The following is a 12,652-nucleotide window of genomic DNA, read 5'->3' as shown; positions in this document are numbered from 1 at the left end:
CACCTTGGGATTTTGTGAGTTAATTGTAGTAGCAATAGCTGTCATGTTAGTTTTTTCTTCCTAGAACCTATTCTTATGATGTGATTTGTTTGTAATTTTGTTTTTCTTTGCTTATGCAAACCTACACCTTTGTATTTGAAATCTGCCTTCATCTGTTGTGAGTTTTTTAAACCCTACATAAGGGCTTGCTCACACAGTGTGGTTTTGTGCATTCACTTAGGTCTTAAGCATGGAACAGAATTGCCGAAGAACAAAAGTATCAGTAACAAATTGGAGGCACTTATATTTTCCCCAGAGTTGGCTGTGTTTTCTTCATAGCTTTTTGTTGTTTGCCTTTGTTCAAAAGTACAGTAAGTACTTGAAAAAATGTATCAAATTAGTTACTTTTCTGTGTGCCAGCAAACCATGTAGAAATTGCAGATCTTGAATTGAATCTGTTTCCTGTCAGTGTAGCCTTAAGTAATTGTAGAACAGTGACATTCGTACAGATTCTCTTCTTGTGGAAGTATTGCATCCTTTCTGTATATAACCTCTTTGGTTTAGTGCTTAGAACATTTCACATAGGTCATCCTAAAGTATTATAAATGTGAAGGAGTTGGTCAGTTCCTTTCTGTCAAGGGCAAGGCTGTGAAGGGCAGGACAGGCAAGCGTGGAATCACTGCACCGAAGGAGAGAGGCTGTGCAGCGCCTGCAGGACATCGCTGTGGAGCGGGAAGGGAGCAGAGCCATCCTGCTGCTCCTGTTCAGCCAGGGGGCACAGGGAACCAGGGGAGCACTGGAAGGATGAAAAGCTTGGTCCCTGTGCTGCTGCCTCATGCTCAGGATGTGAGATGTCCACGCTGTAGCTGCACAGTGAGGTCTGACTGCAAAGGCACAAGCAAGGCAAGGTGTAAGCTCTACTATGGGAAAAATATGACACAATTTCTAAATGAAGTGGAAGTCTGCTAAACTCATTAGTAGTTAGATTTGGAAATTTGGGGAGCCCTTGGAATGAACATATGTGCTTTTCTGGGAGCTAAACATTGCTATCAATTTAGAAAATACTTGAGCTGAAAACAAGATTTTATGGCATTTACTGTTGGAAATATTTTTATCTGTAAATTTCTGCAATGAATTTTGATGGCAGATGCAGTGTCAGCATCACCTTTCCATTTTCACACCTTTGGAGAAGTTCTTTTGTTGTCTAAAGTTTGTGTTTGTTCCTGATTTATTCTCTTTTCTTCCCAATGGCTCACTCCTGCAAACTCCCCATGGCCATGAAAAGCTGCCTGTGGCAGTCACTGGACCTTAAAGATAAGGGACACTCTGTACTTTAAGGTACTGGTGCAAAATTTCTGTCACCTCTCTAACTCACAAAGATTTCTGAAATGCAAATATCAGTTTTAATATAGCGAACCAGAAAAAGAAACCTTCTTCAAGAGAGACATTTTCATGTAGGAATTGAGTACAGATCACTCTTACACATCCCAATTCTAACAGAAAGTCTGGGGTAAGATCAGGGAATGAGGTTTGAGGGCAGGCCTTTTGGCCTGAGCTGTTCCAGCTTGAAAGTAACAACAGAATGCCCTTTCATTGAACTTAGAGTTCTAGTGAGCCCTCTACTTATAACACTTTTCTGGAGGAAAAAAAGCTGTCCTGTTTATAGCAGTCCTTCAAATCCTGGTTTGTCACTTGTTTGTAAGGCAGACTGACTTCCTTCTGAAGCTGAATTCTCAATAACAGGTAAACATCCTTTTAATTTTCCCACTGATGTGCATGCCTGCCTGCCATTAATGTTAGTGAGAGGAGCCCACGGGCCTCAAGAGGAGAGCAGACCTGACCCTGAAGGTGTGAAGAGCAATAGGATTGGTAGGTTAGAGGGGTGGTACAGCCTGGCACCTGCAACACAGACAAATATGATTTCAATTATTTATGGAGGCAAAAAACCAAACATCCAGATACTGTCACAAACTTGTTATTTAATCATTATCTCCTATTTTTATTTCTTCTTTTCCTCAGCTTTTGAAATATTTTTAAAACTTATTATTAAAAATGTTAAAGCAGTCCCTAAACATCATGATCGTTTTAACTGGAATATTCAGCAATGTTTATTGTTAGAAGGAGCCATCAAGAATGTTCTGGTTTTTTTGTCTCTAACTCAACTGCTAGATTTTGTAGTACATCCCAACTGGATTTCAGACTACTTTGTTCTGACGGTAGTCCTTGAGGGAAGAGTCACAGGAGTATTTCCTTGTCAGTGAATCACCAACACCCATTGAAGAGATGTCATCTGAGAGCAAGAGCATTAAAATAAGAGATGGCTTTTTACAGTAGCAACAACAGTGACCCATATTCCTCTCTTGGAACCCTGTGGCCCTTGGAGGGCCCTGCTCAGACAAACTGTGACATGTGAGTTGTGGAGTTCATGCATTCAGAGCAGTGCTGGTCTCTGTGGACATTGTGTGGCTTCTAAACTAGTGTATTTTACAGAGGGTAGATAGTTTTTTATTTGCCTTGGGTGAGTAGGGCAAGTGCCAACTGTCCTACAGTGACATGGATTAGTTTAGCCTTAAGAACTTATCACTGCCCCTCCTTAAATTCAAGCAGGCTTTCTTCCTTTCTGCTGACTATGCAGAAATCTTATGCACGAGTATCTGCTTATATTATGTCTACCTGAATATGGCACAATTATTAGTGCTGGCAAGCTTAGTTCCTATGTGGTGTGACTGAATTAATGGATGGGCCTGGTACATGCTGGATCAGGTTTTGCTGTTCAGGCTTTTGCTGGATCGATATAGATACATGGTCCTTATGCTGAGGAATGGGCCAGGAGTCAGCAAAGTGGCTGGTACTGCTCCCGTAGGAATGATCAGGAGACAGCTCTTCCCAGACAAAGGGCAAAGCTGTCTTATAGCAAGAAGGATTAATGCATTTCCTTGGAAGCATCTACTGGTCAAGCTGGCATAAAGGCCCTGCTCAGGAGAGAAGAAACAGTAATACCATAGCACTGAAGGAATACCTCATGGACATTCAGGGATGTAATTAATGTCATCCTTTTCTCTCTTGTGTCGAGAACAAGTGGCTTGCCCATTGTATCGATATAATTTTTTTCTGTGTTTTGCAAACCCTGTGGACACTGACTGCATGCTGAGGGTCTAAAGTGGATTGCTTTTTAACTTTTGGTTCATTTCCAAAGCGTGAATTTGAATGAATTTGCAGAATTAGCTAGAAGCATTATCATAGCTTTGAGATGTAATCTCTAGGCCATAGTACAAGCAAGGAGCAGGGCTTTGAACCAGTTTTGATTGTCAGTTTTGTAAAGGCTTATTATGACATTTTAAGAAAATTTCTAAGCAGTTGAATGTATTAGGGAATCTTTACAAAAAAGGAGATAGAGCAATGATCTTTTTTTACTATACAGCTAGTTTGCTGTCCTTTCCAGTAAACCACAAGGTTCATTAGTGCTCAGTACTGTTTCGTTTATGATAAATGTTTTTAATGTGATTTTCATGACAAAGTGTAATTAGTGAAACCTTTTATTCAATTTTTCCCTTTATTTGCTTTTTTTAAGGAGACATTTCTCCTTATATAGTATATATACTTTCTTACAGAGCTTTCTTACCTATTTTTATATAAGATGATTTAACAATGTAAAATTAAATGCTCTATGAGCAAGCTATATCACTGTTAAGGCAATCAAAAGTGCTAATATCATGACTAAGGGCCTGAACCTTCTGCCTTTTACTCAGGTCCTGGTTTAACCAGATGTCTTTCATGCTGTGTAGGACTTTTCCCTGTAAGCACTTCCATCCATTCCTGGGGATGTCTCAGAGAAAGGCACTATTAACATGAATAACAGTGGTAAAACTGAGCCTCCTCTCCATTCTTAGTGGAACATCTGTCATGAGTAAAGGCTGCTGGCTCTGTCCCAAAATATAGTCTTAGATTATAGTTCCCTTGATCTTCAGTGATTTTGAACTTGTTTTTCTGGTGACTATAAGCTAATAACTGATCTTAGTGAATACAAATATTGAATTGTGCTGTGACCAGCAAGGTTATTAAAATGTGTTTCACATTTTAATTCATTCTTTCATTTGGATATGAGGCGTTGGATTTGTGAAGCATTATATTGCATAGAGATAGCACACATTCACCACATTTCTAAAAGGTATGAAATATACAGTATGTAGCATTTTCTTGCATACTTTTATACTGCCTGTACGCCACCGATGCACTCGGTGCCTTCCTTCTTTTGTATGAAACTTAATATGTAGACAAACTGAAGTTATGGTGTGTAAGCAATGTCACTGCAACCGAAGAGATGTCTTAAACTGATTATTCCTAGTCCAGGAGGTTTCAAAGGGCAGTTCAGTTTAACACAATGCATTTCTTTGAATTTTAAGTTTTCCCCTTTCCTTCCTCTCCCCCACCCTGCCCCCCATCGAAAAAACTTCCTCATATGGCTGTTTATTCTTAATTGATTCCTGTGTCTGATGTAAGTCACATGGTGTTAACCAAAGAACCAAGCCTGTTTCTAATTTTTGGACAAATAATGTTTGAACTTGCTATTAGTTAAAGACAAAAATGATATCTGTTAACAAATATAAAATAGGCTTCTGTAAATGTGACTCCCAGCTGGCAATTCCAAATACCTCTTTTCTGACTGGATGTGCATTGTTGTATCAGTAGCAAAGTGTTTGGATTGTGTTTCTTGGTGCATTTTAATAAAAATCCTATCACACACAAAAATATCAGTCAGTAAGTGCTGTCAGATTAGCTTGGTTTACCATGTTCTACCTATATCTGAAGTGTGCTGCTTTAAGAATAGATTTGGCTTTCCTGTGTCTGAAGTCCTGATGTTGTACAATAATTATCTGGCGTATGCTGGTCTCACAGGAATGGACTGATGCTGCATCGTATGTACCTTTCCTACCAGTGTCCCTTCATTGTACAACTTCTGTGTAATATAACACAGCTTTCAACTACTGTTTCAACCTGAAATTCCTTAAATTTCAATGCATGTATAGCCTTAAACATCTAAGACACCAAGCACAGTTTTAACGGGAATAAGTTGTATTTGCAAGTCCTGTCTGTCTCAGAAGTCATAGAATTATTTTTATATATCAGTCAAAGACTGTAGAAACTGGGTACATTGCAGTTGTGTTATCAACCATGATGCTAATTATATGCACAAAAAAAAAAAAAAGGCATTTTTGCTAAATGTTTTAGAGGTGAAGTATCAGTGCTTATTTCCTTTCTTGAATTTGTTTTTGTTTTCATACTTTCATTTCTGTACAGAACCTTGGTGCCCTTAACTAATGCCTGTGACTGAATTCACACAGATTTTCAGTATTCCTTGAGCTGCTTTTCTTTTTTGTTTCTTTTTTTAAATTGAATAAGCAGTAATTAAAATTCCCCTTAAAAATTCCTTTTTTACATTTTGACAGTAACATAATTAGAGCAAATGACTGTTTGCAGCTGTTTATGCAGCCTATTAAAGCCTGAGAACTTTGTTTGAAGCTGTCATTATAATTCAGATGAAGACATACGTTCCATGGCATTCCAGTCCACATCAGGTGAGAGCAGGAGCTCTGGTGATGAATGTGCAGATCTGCACGTGGCGTGTCCCCAGAGGGATTTATAATTAAGTGTCACATTGTATCTACAGTATCTCCAGTTGAGTGTTGTCAGATACTTGTTGTTTTGGTTTCTTTCTTATTACCTAGCAAAAAACTACTTTTATCATTTTTGTGCTACTGTATATTAATCTTGAGGGTTTCCAGTGCGCAAGATCAGTTTAATGTTGTCAGTTCTCTTTCTGTAAAAAAACGCTGGACTTTCAGCTTACACATCCCAGTCCTATTCTGGGGAGAGCCAGAATGCCACCAGCTGGTTTTAGTTGTATTTGCCTGTACAGCACAGGTAACTTCAGTCCCATGTTAGTTTGATTGAAACATGCTGTAGTATATTTTCAAACCTTGGATCTGTCACAACACTAAAATAGTCATTTTGCATATCTGAAACTTTGCAGCTGTGTATTTGTATTTTGTTTATCTCTGTGAAATGTATTTTTGTCAGTTTGAGGACTTTGGATATTTCAAAGTATTTTCTGTATGTGAAATCAGCTTTTTGCATGTGAATTTAATTGCTGGAAAGTATTTGAAAAAGGAAAAATCACTTTTAAAACCTTTTGTTGTCACTTTCCTTTGGATTTCATTACCTTGTAAACAAAAACAGACTTCACTGTTCAGAAGATAGTAATGTTTGGTCAACCTTTGGAACAACTGTCTGCATTAAAAGAAAAAATATTTTTTAATTTTGGCAAGGTAATCCTAGCCCTCACACACATTTTGGCTCTGTTTACAAATTCCCTAAGTTTTCCTGATTCCCTTTCTGTCCCCACAGTCTTTGTTGATGTCATGAACCTTCTGCTTAGAGAACTTTAAATTAACCAGTGTGACAATGTTCTAACAAATATGATGTGTATACTGGCAAATAAAGACACACTCAGGTGATCATTCGGTTTGACTTTATACAGTTTCCTTCTGGGGTCATCTGTGGTTCTTTGCTTCTTTGTCCCACATGCATTTCTCAGAAAAAGATTTCATCTAACATATTTATACTAAACTTCTGCTTTCTAAAGAATAAGTAGGATGAAGTAATTGAGGTTTGATTTAAGCATGACAGAGCACTTGCCACAAGTAAAAATGATAATTTTACTGTGACCCAACTTAGATCTTCTGTACTCTCCTCGGATGATTTTTGTGATAGCTAGTAGGAAAAATCTTTCTGGGCTTTCATGGCAGACCAGCTTTAGGAAGTGTCTGAATATATAGCATACATGAAAAAAGAATTTTAGAACAATTAAAGCATTTTTTCCTATCCTAAATGTGGGAACACAGTATAAAATGCTTTTATTGTTTCTTCCCATTTCTGCAGATGAAAGGAACATAGCCCAGTGACTTTTATCAGATGAAAATTGAGAGAGGGGTACATTTCTTTGCCGTATAATCCTGACTCTCTGGACCATCACCATCCATGCAAATCCTAGAACTCCTGCAAATAAGATAAAATGGTACTTGCTGCTGTTAAGGCTAGCATTTTCAAAAGGTTGTACAGCTAGAAATAACGTGGCATTCCATGTGCAGACAGTACGTATTTGGTGTTTGAGAAACTTTGAACGGAGCACTTAGGACCATATTCTCTAGAAGGTGTCACAAGACCTTCAGTATCCTTGTCTATCAGAAAAAAATAGCAACCCAGGAGTGTCTGCCTCTAGATTATATGAGATCTGTTAACAGGTGATAATATGAAAAATGTTCACTTTCAAATGAGGATTTGTGAAGCTGTGAGAACGTGGCAGAATAAGTGAAATAGAATCTGTTGATTGATAGTTGGTCACCAATTATGAACGGCTGCTTTCTGCTCAAAGATCACAGAAAAAAGAGCCACTACACAGCTTCAGCTGCTTGTGTGGTACCTTGCAGTCACCCATGCTTCATACAAGTAGCTGAGAATGCTTGTAATGCTCAGAATTATGTGTAATGCTCATAGTTGGTAATTAGTTTGTTATGAAACACTAATTGCTTCAGACAGAGCCAAGTTACATCATTTTTAGGCAGATACTACTTTTCCTGTCAAAGGATTTATCTGAGTAATTGTGTTCATGTGGCAAATTCCACATGAGATAGTATTTAAAACCCTTTGGAAGTCACTACTTACTTGGTTCTGAAGGTTCCTATGGGCAAGGGCTATTTAGCATTTTTCCAGATTAAATTTGTAATTTTTTTTCTCTAGTATTTTTGTTTTTACAGTCCAACAGTGCAGTTCTAATTTAGTGTTCTATTCATATTAGACATTTCATTTTACTTGTAAATTAGCCCTCCCAAATGAATGAGATTCTTCCTAAGGCATTTTGTTACCTGATAATTGTATTGAGTAGCATTTCAGCATAGGGATTCAAAAACCAAACTTACTGTTGTTTTGGTATAAGAATAGTAAGGATAGATGGAAGAAAAATTGCAGAAATGAAATAAAACCTCATCAAGTAACATCATGGAACAAGTCAGCTGGGTTTTAGATAAATGATTTACTATTAAATTTAAAACCTAATAGGTTTGTGTGTCCTGACTGTAGTTTACACTGGTTTGTTTTCCACTTAATTAGAAGCCTTACATTTCATCTTATTAATAATGAAAATCCTCTTGTCAAATTGTGTAAGATCATGTTGAACTAATATGTATATTTTAGAGGCAGAATAAAATTTCCCCTCATAGCTCTTCATATTATTTCATTGCATTATGCAAAAATTATATTCTGCTTTTAATTTTGTTAGTGTGAAGTAAGAAAACTTCGTCTTCCATTCCTGTCTGAGAAAGTCCTGGTTTCAAGAACTGTGATGAAGACAGTCCAACCACTGTGACCCACTGTTTGCAATTAAAGATTAACTGCAAAAAGAAATTCAGAATGCCAGGTTGACTGAGCTTTACACATGTAGTGTGTGGGTATAAGAGACAATAGTAATCAAATCTAAAGTTATATCCTGTGATATCAGTTCTTGTTGCAGTGGTTCAACAGTTCAGAAAAGGAAAAGGCCTAAACATGCCAAAGGAGACCAGTGTTGTACCTCCGTTTGCTCTTAGAGTTAAGTACACGTTTCCCATGATACCGCTGCATTTTCATCTGTAGAGACCTAAAGTACCAATAGACTAAAACATCAGTCACACAAGTCTTTGCTAATTAATGCCTTCAGCAGAAAATGTCTGGCATTCTTAGGAAATCAGGGAGATACAGAACGCAGAATTCATTCATATTTATATTTAAAAAAATAGGCAGGAAGAGGAAAAGCCACATAATCAGCTGTTTGATAAAGCTCCAAATCAGTCAGCTAGGCTAAAGGTCATGAATATGTAGCTAGATCTTAGTAAGCCTCAGTGGCAAATCATCACACACGCTTGCTGCAGTTTCCTGAGACTGTATAAAGCACTTGGGAGCACAAGCCAGGCCAGTAGGCTGAGAAATGGCATTAACCATTCAGCCTTCGCCATCTGTCACTGTGCAGCCAAGCAGTCACCTCTGGTGGAGTCGTTCTGTGTCTCCTCATCTGGGTTTTTAACTGAACTTCTTCACATGGGGCTTGCCAGCGAATACAAAGTACTGTCACCCACAGCACTGCCATTCTTATTCTCATCGCTAAAATTCCTGTTGTCTTCCACATCATTGATATATCCAGGCAGTAAATGACCTGTCATACTAGTAAACTAATCAGTGAAACTGATGTACATCTTTGAAAGATAGCATGAAGTACTTTGTAAAGCATTACTATATGGAAATTGCAGCCATGGTATTATATCCAGAAAAATGCTTTTCTGCTTATGCTTAAACATGCCAAATACATTTGCTGAATACCTTAGTTCTGCAGTCTTTCAGTTATGCTTACTATCAGCAAGAGTCACTGAAGGATCAGGATAAAACCTAGAAAGACTTCTTTAGTTTTCAGTGAGATCAGTTCCCCAGTGTGAGTGAATTGGAACTCAAATGAGTGCCACCGCAGGGAGGGGGGTGGGAGCGCACAGCTGGAGCTGAGCTGTCCTTCCCCACAATCCCTGCTTATCTCAGCTAAATATGACATGGAAATCACTACCTGAGGAAGCTGTTCTAGCACGGAGGCATTTTACACTGCTGACTGTTGCCTATTGGAATATAACCAAGCACTTCTCATCTTATTTTGAAAAAAAATCTTGTAAAAGTTGTTAAAAGTTAAATCCATAGGTGCAGGCAGAAGCAGATTTAAATACTTTTGGAACACCAGAGAGCCATTTTGATGGGCTACTTGTTTCTAGTATAATAATTCATCCTTTAAAAAAAATCAATTAGAGAATGTATAGCAATGTCATATTTTAAAATTCTGTCCTTTAAATACAGTTGATGTTATTTTTGGGATTTTCCTAAGCCTTCAACGACATTCCCTCTTTTTTTTTCCCCCATCTTCCACTCCCAGAATACTTGTCCCACAGCAGGACCCCCTCAAGGTCCTCAGTTGCCCTTGCCATCTGACACAAGAGCAGAAGGATTGCTGCTGCTGGTGCTTGGACCCCGGGGAGCCCTTTGGGAGGAAGGGTGGCTGTGTGCGACCATGTGCGAGCATCAGCCCTGCTAGGAAGCTGAAACAGAGCAGTTACTGAAGGTAAATCAGAAACAGGTGTTTCCAGACAACCTGTAAAGATCCAAGGATGCCGGTATCCAAACCACTGCACATCTCACAGACCTGCTGCACTGCTCCCTTCTTGGTTTTTCCGTGGAGTGGGGTGATTCACCCTTAGGCAAACCTTTCACTGCCAGGAATATTTCAAGGAATTATTCTCCGAGTGTATATCCTACCCTCTCTAATTATGCAGAACATTTCACTGAAAGCTTTCTCAGTAGGCAGACGTGCCTTCAACTGTTCATTGTCATTCTGGACAAACCAAATCAAGCATCCCCAGAATATGCTGCCATCAAAGAACAAAAGCTGTAAAGTGATTCAATTAATTTATAGCCCATGTAGCCACTGGATGACAAGCATTTCTGCCTTCTACTAAAACTAGGAATATTGTTGTTTATCCGAGGGGTGGATCTGAAACAATGTTAACACATCGTGTTGGTCTGCAGTTAGATCTTCAGTCTTCACTTGTATCCACTAAATCCATTTGCCAGTGGATTTCTCAGCAAGTTTATTGCATGTGATCTTTTCTGGGTTTTTTTTTCTTGATACAGTGTGGAGTTGTGCTTTTCACATTAATTAATTAATTAATAATGTCCTTTTGAAATGTTAACAAGTACTAATTAGTCCTGGGTCATGTGAGTGTACTGATGTTCCTAACCTAACCCTGAAATCAGCCAGTTTGAAGATGAAGCCTAGAAAGCTCTTTGCAGCCATGGCTGCTCACCAGTTTAAGGGAGGAGACAAATCCATCAATCCAAGTTTAATGGGAAAATTTTCAGGTAGACAGTAATTGAGTTGGAATTTGGCCAAAGCCTTGGGGTTAAAGAACCTACTGTTATGAAATGTGTTAGAGGATCTTTAATGAATACAAACAGTTGAAATCGTGGTTTCTTCTCTTCTGCAAGGGGTAGCAGAAAATGCTGCTTTGCCTCCAGAAATAATTTGGTGCCTGTAATTGGGCTGGGGCATTGAAAAAAAAATGCCACCTTCTGAAGCACCAGAACCATTTTCTTACCAATGGAGATCTCAGTGTGTTGACCTGTAGGAGGAGTAGCTGGCTCATTTATTTTAGTAGTGACCCTCACATCAGTACAGGGAAATAACCACTAAGCAAGAAAAGAAATCCTTAACTAACTTGAATTGACTTACATTGGATTAAGTTGGGGATTTCTTGCCTGTTTTTAGTCTCAAAAAATCTGATAGTTTGCAGAATAATTCCAAACAAGTTTATTAAGCCCTTCAGTTAGGCTGGATGAGAAGAAGGTCTTCAGACTTGCTGTTTTCCATAGATAGGTATATCCATATCCGTAAGTTCTTCTGATTATTTATTTCTAAAGATAGCTAAAGGTTGGGAAAAGGGGCATGACTGGGAAAGTCCTTGGCAGCCTAAACATGAGGGAAAATTGATGCCTTACATATACTAGAATTGTTTGCCTTTGAAGTTGTCCAAGTAAAAAGAATTGTGTCAGCCAGCTGAAGCCCAAATATAAGTTACTGTGTGCTCAGAGGGGGTTGCATTTTGTTGTTTTAAACCACATTTAGTGTGGGATACTTTATCAGCTGCATCAGAGAAGTCCCTTTAAAAGAAGCAGACTTTAAAATGCCTATGAAGGTATTTACTTCAGAGATTAAAAATATATGCAAGTCAAGCTTTATGTGGGTGCTTAAATTTTTCAATATGGGACTTAAAATTCCAGATACATTGTGCTGCCTTGCATCAGGACAGCCCCCCAGAGCAGCAGTGATTTTGTAATGCTACCTGTTGAAGCTAAATTCTTGCTAAACTAGCAGAGGTAATGGTTTATTTGTACCTTCTCTAAGTATGCATTTACTCTTCATTTAAAGCTCACAGTTGGTGTGTAGTTCCCAGCACACTGACAGAGAAGGACCTGACATACCAAGAATCTCCAGAAACTCTGGAATTATTACAAGCTGTAACATTTACACCTCTGTGTGTGTAATGGCTCATGTGGTACTGGGTGAATCATGCTTAGGCCAACAAGTGCCCTGCTACAGAATATAGTGGGCCTGAGAGTGAACCGCCTTTTCAAAATCTGCATTAAGATTTATATATTTAACTTTGGGCTTCTATTAAAGAGAGTACTTCCTTTGTCCAAGAATACTTTGAAACACAGTATGTGCTCAGTATTGCTGGGATTACATTTTGGAAGGTGAAATCAACTTTATTAAAAAGCATATGCAGTATGTAAACTGAGTAACTCAATTTTAGTGCCCTGTCTGAGATTCCCTGCATTCCCCTAATGCTTTCCCCTTCAGTCTCAGTCCTTAGAAACAAATAGACAGCAAAACCTGGGCAATGAGGTGCAGTGCAAAGGGCCAAAATATGCCAAAAACTAACCTCACAAATATTGCAAAAGGAGGAGAAATTAATTCCTTCAAGATGACATGGACTTGGAATCCAATTAAATATTATTCTTCCTTTTATATTCGATTTTTGGTTTGGATTAT

The sequence above is a fragment of the Pyrgilauda ruficollis genome, unplaced genomic scaffold (assembly GCF_017590135.1).
Source record: "Pyrgilauda ruficollis isolate IOZ18807 unplaced genomic scaffold, ASM1759013v1 scaffold4, whole genome shotgun sequence".
Taxonomy (NCBI): Eukaryota; Metazoa; Chordata; class Aves; order Passeriformes; family Passeridae; genus Pyrgilauda; species Pyrgilauda ruficollis.
Note: the sequence above shows the minus strand (reverse complement) of the source record.